Source organism: Pleurodeles waltl, chromosome 3_1 (assembly GCF_031143425.1).
Source record: "Pleurodeles waltl isolate 20211129_DDA chromosome 3_1, aPleWal1.hap1.20221129, whole genome shotgun sequence".
In the NCBI taxonomy this organism is placed as follows: Eukaryota; Metazoa; Chordata; class Amphibia; order Caudata; family Salamandridae; genus Pleurodeles; species Pleurodeles waltl.
This window is the reverse complement of record NC_090440.1, coordinates 668,495,397-668,508,995: the sequence shown is the minus strand read 5'-3', so window position 1 is coordinate 668,508,995 and position 13,599 is coordinate 668,495,397. Positions and strand designations below refer to the sequence as shown.

Below are 13,599 nucleotides of genomic sequence, written 5' to 3'. Positions count from 1 at the left end.
TGCATCACACATACCTGAACCTAATCACTGCTGGATTTGGCACTATGGGGCAACATTTTACCACAATCTCGTTTATCTTTCTCAAATCCTGCACAATTCGAACCTTCCCACAAGGCTTTTTCAAACCCATTATTGGTGAATTACATGGACTGCTCAATACTTCCTTCAGGACTCCTTGCTTTACAAAGTCTGCAATTATCTTCGACACCTGTATAAGGACATCTTGTGCCATGTGATACTGCGGCACCTGAGGAAACACTGCATTCGGCTTCACCTGTACCTTAACTGGTTCAACTCCTTTTATCAGTCCCACTTCCTTTCCTGTCAAGTCCCACACTTTCTCTGTCACAATTCACCTGGCAAGTCAGTCACTGTAAGCATCGCAAATAAGGTTATCAAAGGGTAATCTTCATTTGCAGTCTCTGTTTCTGATTCTGTAAATTGCCCCTCATCCCCCTCATCATCACTGTTTGTCTGCACCTCAATTCCATCATTAGAACAGGTAATCGAACATTTCGTCTTGCACAGTAAGTCTCTTCCCAGTAGGGATACAGGACTCGAATCGCAGACTTCAAACTTATGCAGTCCCTGAAAGTTTCCAATCTCAACTTGAACCGGATCGGTAATCGGGTTTGTCAAATACTGATTCGCTGTCCCTACTACTCTTATGGTACGTCCTGAAAGTGGCAGTTTCGGAACCTCTGCACTTCTGACTGTAGAGCGTGTAGCTCCAGTGTCAACCAAGAATGAAACCTTGTGACCCATGCCCTTTCCCTCTACATAGGGTCCCCTCTGATCTACTACTAGGGACGCTGCAAGCCTGCACTCCTCACTGTCAGAACTGTCATCCGACCATTCATCATGCATTCCATCTTCACCACGCAATGGGAACTGCTGTACTGTATTATTGTGGCTCATCATTTGGCCTGTGACCTGCTGAGGAAGCATCACCTGTTGCTGTCCCTTTGGAGCTAATGGTAATTGCATTTGCTGTCTAGGTACCATGGGAATCTGCTGTTGTACTTGCTGCATTTATGCTGGTTGAACACGCGGCATTTGCATTTGCTGCATCTGAACCATGTTATTCTGGAAGTTTTGATTTTTACCCCCCAATTTTGGACCCCTCACATTTTGAAATGTACCGACATCAGTGCTTTGTTGAACGACACCATCATGCACCACATTCGGGCATTCCCACTTCCAATGCCCCAAGCCCCCGCACACGTGACATCTTTTTCATCCCCTGCCCATCTTTTTGAACCACAACAGTGTTCAAGTCTGGACCACAATTCACAAAACCTCGACCTCGGCCTCTCGGTTGCGCCTGAAACACGCCATTCCCTTGCGGTTGTTGCTGTACCATCTGCTGGATTCCATTCCCTTGCATACCTGCCTGCGCTGCCCTTATCTGCATCACCATCACTTTCTCCTTCAATTTTCTCTGCTTCAGCTCAATCTCGTCACTACAGTATTTCGCATACTGCAACACCTCATCAATCGGCTTCGCTTGCCAACAGATCAAATGATTCTTAATCATCTGGCTAACCTCTGGTCTCAACCCTTCAACAAATCTGAACACAAGATGGTTCATGTGTTTCGGCTCAATTGTCTCAGTACCACTGTAATGTTTGAATGCCTTCAACAACCTCTCATAATAAGCATGGATTGACTCTTTAACCTCCTGTGAGGTCCGGTCGATTTCCTGCCAATCAGTCACTTTAGGCGACACTTTCTGCTTCAAAAACTCAATCACTTTATGATAGTACTTCATCACCTCCTCAGATGGTGTTCCGGTCACCTTATCCCTTGCCGGTTCTTGCGTTGGCCAATCCACACCTCTCTTGCACTCAAGCCGTAAGTCGGGCGGAACAATAATCTCAAACAAGGTATTCAAGTCCTCCCAGAGACACTTCGCAAGTTTCACAAACCTGTCTGTCTGCTGATACCACTCTATCGTCTTCTCCCTCAGCCTGGGATAATCATTTGTGAAAGACAGAATGTCTCCCCTAGTCCACAGTACATGGACTAGAACCCCCTCCAGCTGTTTCTCTCATCTGTAACATCTTTACTGTCTCAGTGTCTGGTGAAGCTTTAGTCGGACTTGATCCCGGACTGTCCCCTTTCTCCTTATCTCTTTTCTTTGCCCATCTGCCGTCCCATTTTTCTAAGTCTCCCCAAATCTGCGCACTTTGCAATATTTCTTTAAGATGCGCTTGTATTCCGGCCGACCTCATGTGGTCAAAATCTTTAGAGTCAAAGTCTAATCTATAACTCCTTTTCAAATGTTTAGTATTCTCAATGTCAATATTGTATTTGTCTGCCAGGTTCGCCAACCTCTGGTGCACCTTGCCCACTTCTTTAGTGATTTTGGGGAACAAGTATCTCAATTCTGCTTCTGTATATGATTCTAATCTGTTTACCCCTATTGTCCCTTCCACCAGTTCAGCAGCTTCCACACCCAGTCTCACAAAGTTCAGGTACTCATCTTTTTCTGACCTTTCTGGCTTCTCCGCAGTTACTACAGTCTTTTGTGAAGCATAAGTTTTTTCTAACCACTCATTCAATTGTTGCACAGAGAAACCTTGCAACAAGATGTTTCCCGCCTGCATCAACGGTGACCTTGATGTCTCTGCACTCATTGTCTGTGGTGCTAACACACTTAACCCTGCTTGTCTCATTGCCTCTAGAGGAGCTCCAATCGGACTGAGGTCTAACAAAGATCTGAGTCCTTCTGCTGCTTGTTCTCTTGATAGAATGGGCTGGGGGGGTTCCTGTGAACCCTCCTCTTGTCATTTCTGGTGTCCTCACTCCCTGATCACATGTGCCTGACTTATCTTGCACATACAGTGGTACTGGTGGACCGACAGTAATTGGTAATGATATGGCAGCAGGAGTCTGACCTGGTCCCAAACCCCGCGGAGCAGGAGCTCCCAAAGCTTGACTCGCTGTAACTGGTGCAGGCACTAATGAAGATCCTGCTACTGTGTTATAACTCGGAACCAGCTGTTGCTGCGGCTGGGGCAGCAATTGCGGAGTTGGCTCAATCTGCACTAACCTCGATTTTGTATATATTGGGTCAGGCGGCACTATCAGATTCGTAGTAATCTCTAGTACTGGGACGTCTGGATAGATTCTCTGTATCTGCAGCGGAGGTTGCAACTGTATCTGCATGTCCAGCGCAGTGGGTACACTGACACCATTCTGTATCAAACCCGTATCACTAGTCTGTACTGTATCAGTAACTCCCTTCTCCTGTGTCTGGTTCCCAGGACCCGCACTAGTGCTCGGAGCATTGTCGTCTACTGCATAAGGTGGTGGGCGATCATGTAACAACTGATTAAGAAACTCTTCATCATCTGAGTCGTCTTCCTCAATCAAAGACCTCTTAGTCTCTTTTGGTTTATTAGAGTCTTTATCTGTCTTACAAGTGGCTTTCTTTCTCTGTGTCTCATCTCCCTGTGTTATTGCTGGGAACAATTTAAGTCCATCGACTATCCCCCTTCTCCACATTTTGCTCTCATTGTCCCCTCTAGCCTCAGCTAACGTCTTTTCTGCCCTTCTCATTCTCCTCTCAAATTTCTGCTGTCTTTGTTTAATAGCCATCAAATCCCAGACTGCTAATGCCTCATACTGGGCTGGCCTCTGAGGTGGCTTTTGTACATTTAACATCCACCTCAAATTCTCCAAAATTCTCGTATTGAACGTTCTGTGTTCTGGAAACGCTAAACATCCCTCCTTCTCTGTGGGTTTGCGTCATTGTTTCATCCATAAGCAAGGCGCAACACCCTTTTCCTCCATGACTATATAGGCTGGAGTACCCTCAGGCGGTGTAGGCTCCCCTTCACTCGCCATAATGTATGTGTCTCCTTTCAGAGCGCTCTTAAAAGCTTTGATAAAATTAATCTTTGCGTTTTGTATTTAATCAAGAAGTGACTTTAATTCCCAGAACACTCTTCACCCACCTTTCTCAACCTAGTGCCTCTCACGGACGGCTGCCAATCTGTGCGTGACCCCTCTCGGCAACTGACCTATCCAGCGCGGCACCACTGACGTCACACTCACACACACTGCAGCTGACAAATTCTTGCGGCTTGTCCGTCCCTCACTAGATTCACACCAAATTAATGCAAAATTACTGCGAGCATCTTTAACAATAACAACAACTCAAATTTGCCGGTTTACTACAGGAAGGGTACACATTTGCTTCAGAACTTTACAGAGATTTCACTTGCAGCCTCGGCCGCCACTCTCTCCTTCTCAGTTCCCGCATACGCAAGTAGAATTCGACCTGCAAATCCTACTCTCGACTTGTCAATGGTTTGTCCTAGTGCACTTTAGAACTTTCCAAATCTCCATCAAAGGTTTCACACATACACTTTGACTCAAACTCGACTTGTCAACCACGCCCCATTGACCTAATAAACCGCACAAATTACAACATAAACCCAAGTGTCTCCTACACTTGTCAATATGCTCCGGAGTCTTAGACCGTGACGGGTCCGTACATTAACAACCAACCATGTGGATAATGTTTTTGAGCACAAAGCGCCACACTCATATGAAGTGCGCTGACTTCCCTACTCTCATACTGCGGAGTACGCCCACTCCTACTACAACAACATTACCTGGCCTAAATACACGCAAACTTCACAAATCACCTGCAAAATGCATAAGCTGAGCAAGTGCAAAATCCTACACCACACATGCAAAAACGCCGAGAACATTCCCAACTCACTTAGGCAGGCTCCGAGATCTCGGGAAAGTCATGGGGAATTTAGAACCACATCATGTCTACAATTTGCATTTTCTCAGAAAAACAATTTAAACAATAATTCTCCGTCCTAGGGCCCCAAAGGGCCAAACCGTCGCTCTGCTACCAGAACTGGTAACGCGTCCCTTTATGATAATTTATTACACATCAGGACTCGTTTTAGGCCAATGAATCTTTTCAAGTGCAAGTTTAAGCAAAATGTATTAATACAATTTATATGCAGCATTATCACACATTAATTCATAAACAGTTCATGTTAATATAGATTATATAAGATAGCTCTCTCACCACTAAGGGGGTGGTGGGGTCAAGAGAGGCAGAGTCAGAAGGAGGTAGCCTGATAGTCAGTTTACACAGACATTTTCTAAAGACACTGCACCCCACCGTCCAAGGACACTGGCACCAAGGACATGTGTGGATAGTAGTTATGTTCAGGATTACTTCGTTGGTCAGAAACAATGCATTTTAAAATGTTGTACAGAATTGGGGCACCTGCTGCTGAGATTTTTGCTTACCCAACACGTTCTAGATGGTAATAAGGTAAGACAGATCTGTGTGTAGTCGAGTCACCGGATTCACTCTGCGTTAAATATAAGCGACGATTAATGTGCCTGCTGCAAAGTTCTGCTTGTAAAATGCAGATGACAGATTTGTGGAGCCAGCTCAGTAGGTTACTGATTTTGTTGCATTGATTCTTCTGTTACCCGCACGTCTTAGGTTACAACTTTCCAGTGCTTAATTTGTAAATATAAGCGTGCCGGTGCCCAAAGCCTTCCTCTTAAACATGCAGCTGCTTTTAAATGGGCGAGCACCGAATACTGAGGCAGCGTAATCCCAAAGCCATCTCCAGCCTCTTTAATCAATTTACAGGCCCCTTAAACTCACTCTTGCAGGTTTCTGCGTTCTCCCATTGTGACGCTTTTTCGTTTTTCTCTTCCTCGGTCTTTCCAATATGTGTCTTTTGCTCGCAGCAAATGCTTGAGGCAGAAGAATAAGCGCCGGCCATCAAAAATAAGTGCCGGTGCTGAAGGAAACAACAAGCACAAATTAAGCACTGCAACTCTCTATAATGTAGCTTAATGATATGTGAAGGCGTCAGAAGGAGCTGCATGCAAGACATACGTTTCCAACCTCATTGTTTGTCTATTTTTTTTTATTCTATGCTTGACAAAAATGAATCCTTTGGGTATTAAAAACACTTCCTGTGTTTTATTCGTTATCAGTGTAATTACTCATGTAGACATATTCATTTCACATTTTTAGAGTGCACACAAGTCACTTTTATACAAAGCTCGGGAAAGGAAGAAACCTGTCTCTAAATCATAGTCAATCTATTAAACACGTGCGAAGTGAAAAGCTGGCAGTGCTTAATTTGAGCCAGTGGATTCCGGTGCGGGCATTGGCACTTATTTTTTAGGGCCGGCGCTTATTCTTCTGCCTCAAGCATTTGCTGCGAGCAAAAAAAAACATTTATGAGAAAAATGAAAAAGCTTCACAAAGGGAGAAAGCAGAAAGCTGCAAGAGTGAGCTCAAGGGGCAGGGAGTGGCTGTAAATGGATTAAAGAGGCCCGAGATGGCTTTAGGATTATGCTGCCCTAGAATTCTTTGCTCACACATTTAATTGCAACAGCCGCAATGTTCAGATGAGAGCTTTGGGCAGCGGCACGTTTTTATTTACAAATTAAGCAGTGGAAGCTGGGTGTCTTTGTTTCATCATGACATTGGCATCAAGGTTTTGAGCTTGAGCTACTTCCTATGCAGGATGAGACTGAAAGAAAAGGAGTGCTGATGGTCCCTTAAATGAGTCGTTTTTGTTGGGCCCAGTTAGAACTGAAAATAAGTCTCTCTCACCCTCTTGCAAGTTGCCGCTCTGAACAGTAAAGCACGCAAAGTTCGGACTCTGCTGTATGACCCTTTGTCAGCAAATCGCGGTGGGACACATTCACCATGTTTCATTGTGGGCAACCTGCTAGATACAGGAACAGACTGGACTTTTCCAGTACTACTAAAATCATTTTCTTTTTTTCTCTTGTATTGATATAACCAGTCAGATCTGGGAGACTCATTTGGCTGAGGGGAGGGATATGGGAGGAAAAAATTGACACACGCGTTGTCTATTTTTGTGAGTCAGCCTGTTTGCTCAGCTGTGTATGACGCTTGAAAGAGATTATTCTCTTTTCCCTGAAACACTTTTAGCCTCCTCTCAGGATGGCTTAGTTATGTCTAACAAACCCATAGCCGTTCTAATTCGTGAACAGATCAAAAGATTGGGTGCGAGAGATTGGGAGTTAATGTAAAATTAAGTAAACAAAAACATCTAAAAAAATAATAATTTGCAGCATGTGTGTTTATTTTTTTCTACAATCTTCTTTACACTCCATCCATCCAAAAGCACCATGTGTGCATTACCTCCTCATATCTTTCCCTGCCAACATTCCAAAACATGACGTTTTACCCTCCCTAGGTGAGGTCCGTAGCAAACTACAAATAACAATAAAAGTTTATGGTTGAGGAGCTGGCTCCTCCCACATTTCCTCCTGATTTATCTGGCCTGGCTGGGTTGGAAGTTGGGTGTGTGGATAAGATCTACCTGTCCAAAAGAGAAACGTTCCATCAAATTGATTTGTGAGGAATTGTGGTGTATTATATAGTGTGGTTGTGTGACCTCACCAAATATTACACTCACAAATCAACATGGGTCCAGACATGCTCGTTTGTTAAACCTCAGCTCAACACTTGGTAGCTGTGGGTTCCAGCAGTAAGGCTTAAACAAAGGAACAAATGTAAAACACTTAGAAGTACCACAATGCCAAAATAAGAAAGCCACACAACACAACAGAAATCCAACACCAATTTAAAAAAACAATCTTATTTTCAGGAATTTTTAGACACCAAAATGAACAAAATCCCCCAAAAGGTTCTGGAGATGTAGATTTTAAGTAAAACATACATCTCAGCTTTTCTCCCAAATACGGGAACAAGCACTGGTAAGTGCAAAGTTTGAAAACTTTAAAAACTTTTAAAGAGTTGTGTTTGGCTACTTTGGCCGCTGTGGGCGACCGACAGTCTGGAGGACAATAAGGAGTAGTAGGGCAGTTACCTTGCTACTAATGCAGTCTCAAGTCAATTTCTATGCAGTATAGATGAACCACCATAGACTTTAACAGAGCGGTCCTGATGCAAAGGATGTAGGATTCTGAAGATGCTGTAAGATGCTAAGGATGCTGTGTGGTCGACAGGGGTCTTCCTGGGGCTACTTCTCGGTCCAGGGTCAAAGTGGGGGCAGTTTTGGCCAAAGAAGTCGATGTCCTTCAAAGTCTTCCTTGCTCCTGCAAAAGTCCAGTTGCCACTGGAGTACTGTCCTTCAGTAACAGTGAAACCAATAGTTTCCATAGGTGAATGCTAGTGTCCGTCTTGGTCACCCAAACTACACTCAGATGACTCTCCCAGGTCCAGCAGACCCAGGTGCAACTTTTGAACGTCAGCTACACATCCGCAGTGGCCAAGCGATTGTGGCTATTAACTGGCCAGAACGCACTACTTCAGCATTTGTGGCCCTGGTGCTGTAACATGTGGTCAGCTTAATGACTCTTGGAGTCACCTTTTCTTGTCTGGGTCTCTATAGTAACTTTTCCATGAGCCAGGCACCACAGGCACAGTCCTCTTTATGCTAGCCCAAGGATAAGCAGGTGCAGTCCAGTGGTTGGTCCAGTCTCTCTTGCCAGGTCCAGAGAACACATGTGCAGTCCTTTTTTGGTCCTCTCTCCAGTCCAGATGTGATCTGAGGCGGGGTGCCATATTTATGCCCAGAAAGAGCCCTCGAGGGGGATGTGATGCTCACTAACCTATGCTCTAGTAAGAGCTTTCCCAGCGGATGATGACTTCCTATGATGTGTGGCATCTAGCTATCCCAGAGTGTACTATTCTGCCCACTCTCAAGATGGCAGAACCCCTATCTCAGTGTGTAAAGTTCGGTGGCCCACCCTAGAGGTGTGGCTACCTGAATGCTACATGCCCACACAAAAACCGATTTGGCAACTGGTTTCTCCTCTCTGCCCCCAAAGCCGACCCGTCTACCTCAACAAAAAAGCAGCCCCTCTTGTGTGTGTGTCCAACCTTTTGCCCTTCAAAGATGGCTTTCCCTTAAAAGCTCGCCTTTTGCGATCACACCCTGTGTGGCTTCCTGCCAGAGAGAGGTGAAACCTCTTCAAATGTTTCCCCAGGAGCTCACAAGGGAGCATCTGCAGTAGCCACAGGAAAACTTGGGCAACAGAGTGGCAACTTTCTAGAAGTTACTTTTACTTGAAAGTTACTTTGAAGTTCCAATTTTAGTTGTCCCATTGATAAGTTAGCACAGCTGAGTGGTCTGTGTGTAACCCTGTACTTATTAGCGGTGCTACTAGCCTTTCCACAATAAAAATGAGAATTTGGGGTTTTTACTATTAGGACATATAAACATATATGTCCTTCTTTTTAATATACAGCACCCTGCCTTAGGACTCGATAGGCCTGCTATAGAGGTGACATATATATTAAAAAGGGAGGGTTGGGCTTTGCCATTAGTTCACATGGCAAAGTCGAGTTAGCAGTTTAAAACTGCACTCATTCTGCAGTGTCAGGATGAGAGACATTTTCATGTTCTCACATCCAGGGTGGCACAATTCGTGTTACAGCCCTGGTGGGACACTGTAACTCACAGGCCCTGCATACCCCAGTACCGTATATTAGAGACTTACAAGTAAGTAAAGTTATGCTAGTTGGGTATAGCCAATCTAACATTACACTTTTATGGGCCAACGCACTGGCACTGAGGTCTGGTTAGCAGGTCTCATTGCACTCTCAGAGTTACAAAAACAGCAGCATCAATCCAAATTTTTGGGGGTGATCATGCAAAAAGGCATTTCCTACATGATTCTTTGTTTGTTACTTCTTTGTTTGTTACGTTTGGAATGGCCCACATAGTCAGAAAGCCTTCTGTTTCTATGATAAGCAGGTAGACGACATTTGAATCTGCCTTGGATTATGAGCTCCCTGGGGTTCCTGCTGGAGTTCAAGCATGGTGCACGAGTAGGACTTCAGCCTCTTGGCCTCAATATAAGGAAGCTCCTCTTTTAGAGCCTCACTTGACACTTTTGTCACTTATTACAAGCTTTATGTTGTTTCTTCCTCCTTTGGTTCTTTGCACTGGAGGGTTCTGCCACCGTACCTACTTCTATTCCTTCCACTCAAGAAGTGGTTACACTACCTTCTTGACTATGTCATGTGGGATGATTATTTCTCTGTTTTGACAGTGGGTCACTGTTGTCAGATTCCACGTTTTCACACCTCCTAAAAAGGCTTCTTATCCCTAAATCCTTGGGCAGAGTTATCTGGGAAACAATACACCTCTCAAGGAACAGGGAACAAATAAGGAAAAAGTAAAGCGATATCCTGAATAAGATTCACCTTCTGGGGGGATTCATCTGATTCAGTAAAGGCTTCAGAGGACTTCTACCATAGATACCCCTTTGAGGGAGTAAGAACCAAGTATGAGTTAAGTAAAATAGGACAGGTAAGGATAAAGTATCATTGTGGAGACACAGGAAATATCGAAGAATAGAACAAGGTTTACCCATTGTAATGGCGGGTGTTGGTGTAGGGAGCTTCCATCAGACCAGAAAGCCAGGAGACCGTCAGGTCAGAAGCTGAGAAATTATACATGGAACCAAGAGAGAAACAAAGGCATAGGCCAAAAGGCACTACGAAAGCAAACAAATGAGAAACCTTACCAAGAGTGACCCCAAAGGGAGAAAACCGGGATGAATGAACGGGTGAAAAGTAAAAGAAACGGAGAATCTACAGCAACTAAATGACACTGCTAGGTGTCTTCTCCATGTTTGAAAAGGCCTTAAGGACTTACTCTCTCATACCTATCCCAGAAGTGCTCATGATAACCCGGAAGTAATTTTATCCATAACAGTGGCGTTGTGCAGGGGGCGTGGCTGACCCAGCCAAGATGTCAGGCGCATAACCGAACGGCTCCGACAGGCCCTGCCACGAGATCCTGAGAAACAGCTCTCACTGGGATCCAGCAGGACAATCCACGCGGACCGCGATAGCCTGAACTGGCGGGAAGCGGCGGAGCCAGAATTTGGCCCTCCGGGCTCCCCTGCGCGACGGGGAGGGAGCAGCCTCGGCGCGTGCTGGAGCTCAGCCCTGAAGCCGCAGGCTCGAGTTGAGAGGCGTCGCTAGGGGAGAAGGTGAGGGGTCGCAGGCTACAGCGGGCCTCGGGCCGACACCGGTGAGACCCGGGGCTGTGCTCGGGGGGATGCCCGGGGCCCCTCCTGACTCCGGCCTCGGTGGGACTGCTTCGTCCCCTTGAGGATCAGGGGGCGGCAGTCGGAGCTCTGACCCCCGTGCGCACCGAGCAAGAGGGCGGCGGCTGGGGAGAAAAGTCCTGGGCGTGGGACTCGGCTGGTGTCCAGCACGGGACAAGAGATTTCCGGGCCCCCGGGCGGAAACGCCAGAGATTATGGGGACCCCGCAGGGGACCAAAGGGTGCCCCATAGAGTGAAGGGAGCAGCTGCTGGGCCCTGCCTGCCATCTGGTGGAGCAGATCTGCTGGGGACGGGTGGTGGATGCGGCCGAAGCTGGAAGGGGCAACGACCGCCTCAGGAGCGGATGAGAAGCGGGCAAACTCATTCTGGGCAGTGAAGAGACACCCGCAGGACGCCAGTCCTCCCATATGGACTTTTGGCACACCGCAGCGATGCTACAGTCACGAACCAGAGGGGATACTAGCAGATGGCCCCCAAACGACTTGATCTGGTATACCGAGGGGGCAGAGAGCACCAGTGGGGGGAGTACCCATCGGACAAGGGAACGGTTGTTGCGACATAAGCAGGACCTATCGGAATGAGCCATGAACGTAGCTGTCGAGAATCAGAACCAACCAAAATAGAGGCCCCATCCCAGCGGGGCACTTAAACTATGGAGTAGCGCACCGCAGATGTCATCCAGGACCCGGAGCAAGGGCAACATGACGAGCCGCAGAACTCTGACGGAACGCGGCGGGGAACACACCGGAGACCTCACCCATCCAACAGTGCAAGCCACACTTGATAAAATACTAGGTGCCATTGAGGATACCAAAGCAACCCTGCAACGCAATATCAACTAGGTGGCAGTAGAGGTGGGCCTTCTGAGAGCGGACCACCAAAAGCTGACGGACAGAGTGCGGGAGGCAGAAACTACACTGATGGAACTTACCCCGAAACACGAGGACCTGGCAGCCACAGTAATCAATCTAACCAACTCCTGCGCCTAAAGCGACGGGCAGAAGATGCGGAAGGGAGAAGCTCAGAAACAATGTGTGGGTAGTTGGCCTACTAGAAGGAGCGGAAGGAACAAACATGGTAGAGTTCCTAGAGGAGTGGCTGCACACCGTGGTAATACCAGAGAGCCTGATTCAATTTTTCTCCCTGGAGCGTGCGCACTGGGTGCCCACGAGACCCCTGGAGCCGGGAAGATCGCCCCGGGAGGTGGTGGCCAAACTACTGCACTACAAAGACAGAGACGCCCTGCTCCAGAGTGCCAGAGAAGTCGGACCCTTCAGGGTAGTGAATGGTGAGGTGATGCTGTTTCCGGATTTCACACTGGAAGTACAAACTAGACGGGCTTCCTTCCTGACCGTGAAGAGGGCACTTAGGGAAGAAGGGATCCAGTGCTCACTCCTCTTCCCGGCCAAGCTGAGGGTGATTGTTGATGACCAAACTATGTTTTTCAAGAAAGCCGAGGAGGCGTGGGAAAGGCTAGAGACACGTGGGAGTGACCAGACCGGGCGGAACCTCCGTGGGGGATAGAGGAGACAGCGGAACAGACGCCGCCTGCGGGGTGAACCGACCCAGGCCCAGAAAGACCTTGCTAAAAGAGCGGCTCTAGAGGCGGCACTATCCATAAGTAAGGAGGTGTCCTCACAGGACGGTAGTGGAGGAGAATCGGACCGGGCCTCTGTGTCCTCGGTTGGAGGCTCGGGCTGCTCCGCGTCTGCCCCGATGGTGACCCCCCCCAAACGGCAGACGAACTGGGCTGAACAAATCCATAATCTGGACCTGAGGTGAGGAGCACAGTAGAAACAGCAGGCCCTGACGGGCATGGAGTTACCACCCCACAGGTGTCTCGGCCACTCAGCTTAAGATGGCGAGACCCACACCTAACTTGTTGACTAAGTTGCACTGTTGCACTCTTTTATGGGCTACCTACAGATGGAGAGGCGCCCTGGGGATGGGGAGTTGGGAGTTACAGTTTTATGTTTTGATGGTGATGTTGCAGTTGAGGGTCCCATACATACAGGAAATGCAAGCGGGGGGCCGGGCTCGAGGTCTTGGCGAGTGGAGGGTGCATGGTCTGCTGCAGACACATTAATATGACAGAGTATAATATACTAACATGGAATATAAGGGGGATGGGGTCACCCGCTAAACGACATAGAGTGTTAGCCTACTTGAAAAGGCGGGGTATCCATGTGGCCCACTACAGGAAACGCACCTCATTGCAAACAAAATTGAAAAATTAAGACGTAGATGGAGAGGGCAGGTATATTCCACCAAATACTCGGCTTACGCCAGGGAAGCTCTGGTGTAGGATGGAGCGGGAGTCTCCTTTGAAGCTACCTCGACGGATATAGACCAAGAGGGCAGGTTTGTAACAGTGAAGGGAAAGCTACATGGAGTCCCGATTGCCCTGACTAGTGTATATGCCCCTAACCAAGACCAGATCCCCTTCATGCAGCGCCTCGCGAGTCATATCATCCGCCAATAAGGTGAGGAGCTATTGATTGGTGGGGACTT

The 13,599-nt window shown here is 47.3% G+C and overlaps 1 long non-coding RNA gene across 1 annotated transcript in view; it reads left to right on the top strand.

Annotated features, from left to right (window-relative positions):
• The window catches only part of LOC138284451 (uncharacterized), a 32,749-nt gene that overhangs the window by 12,544 nt on the left and 6,606 nt on the right, over positions 1 to 13,599 (top strand). The gene's annotated exons all lie outside the window — the stretch shown is intronic.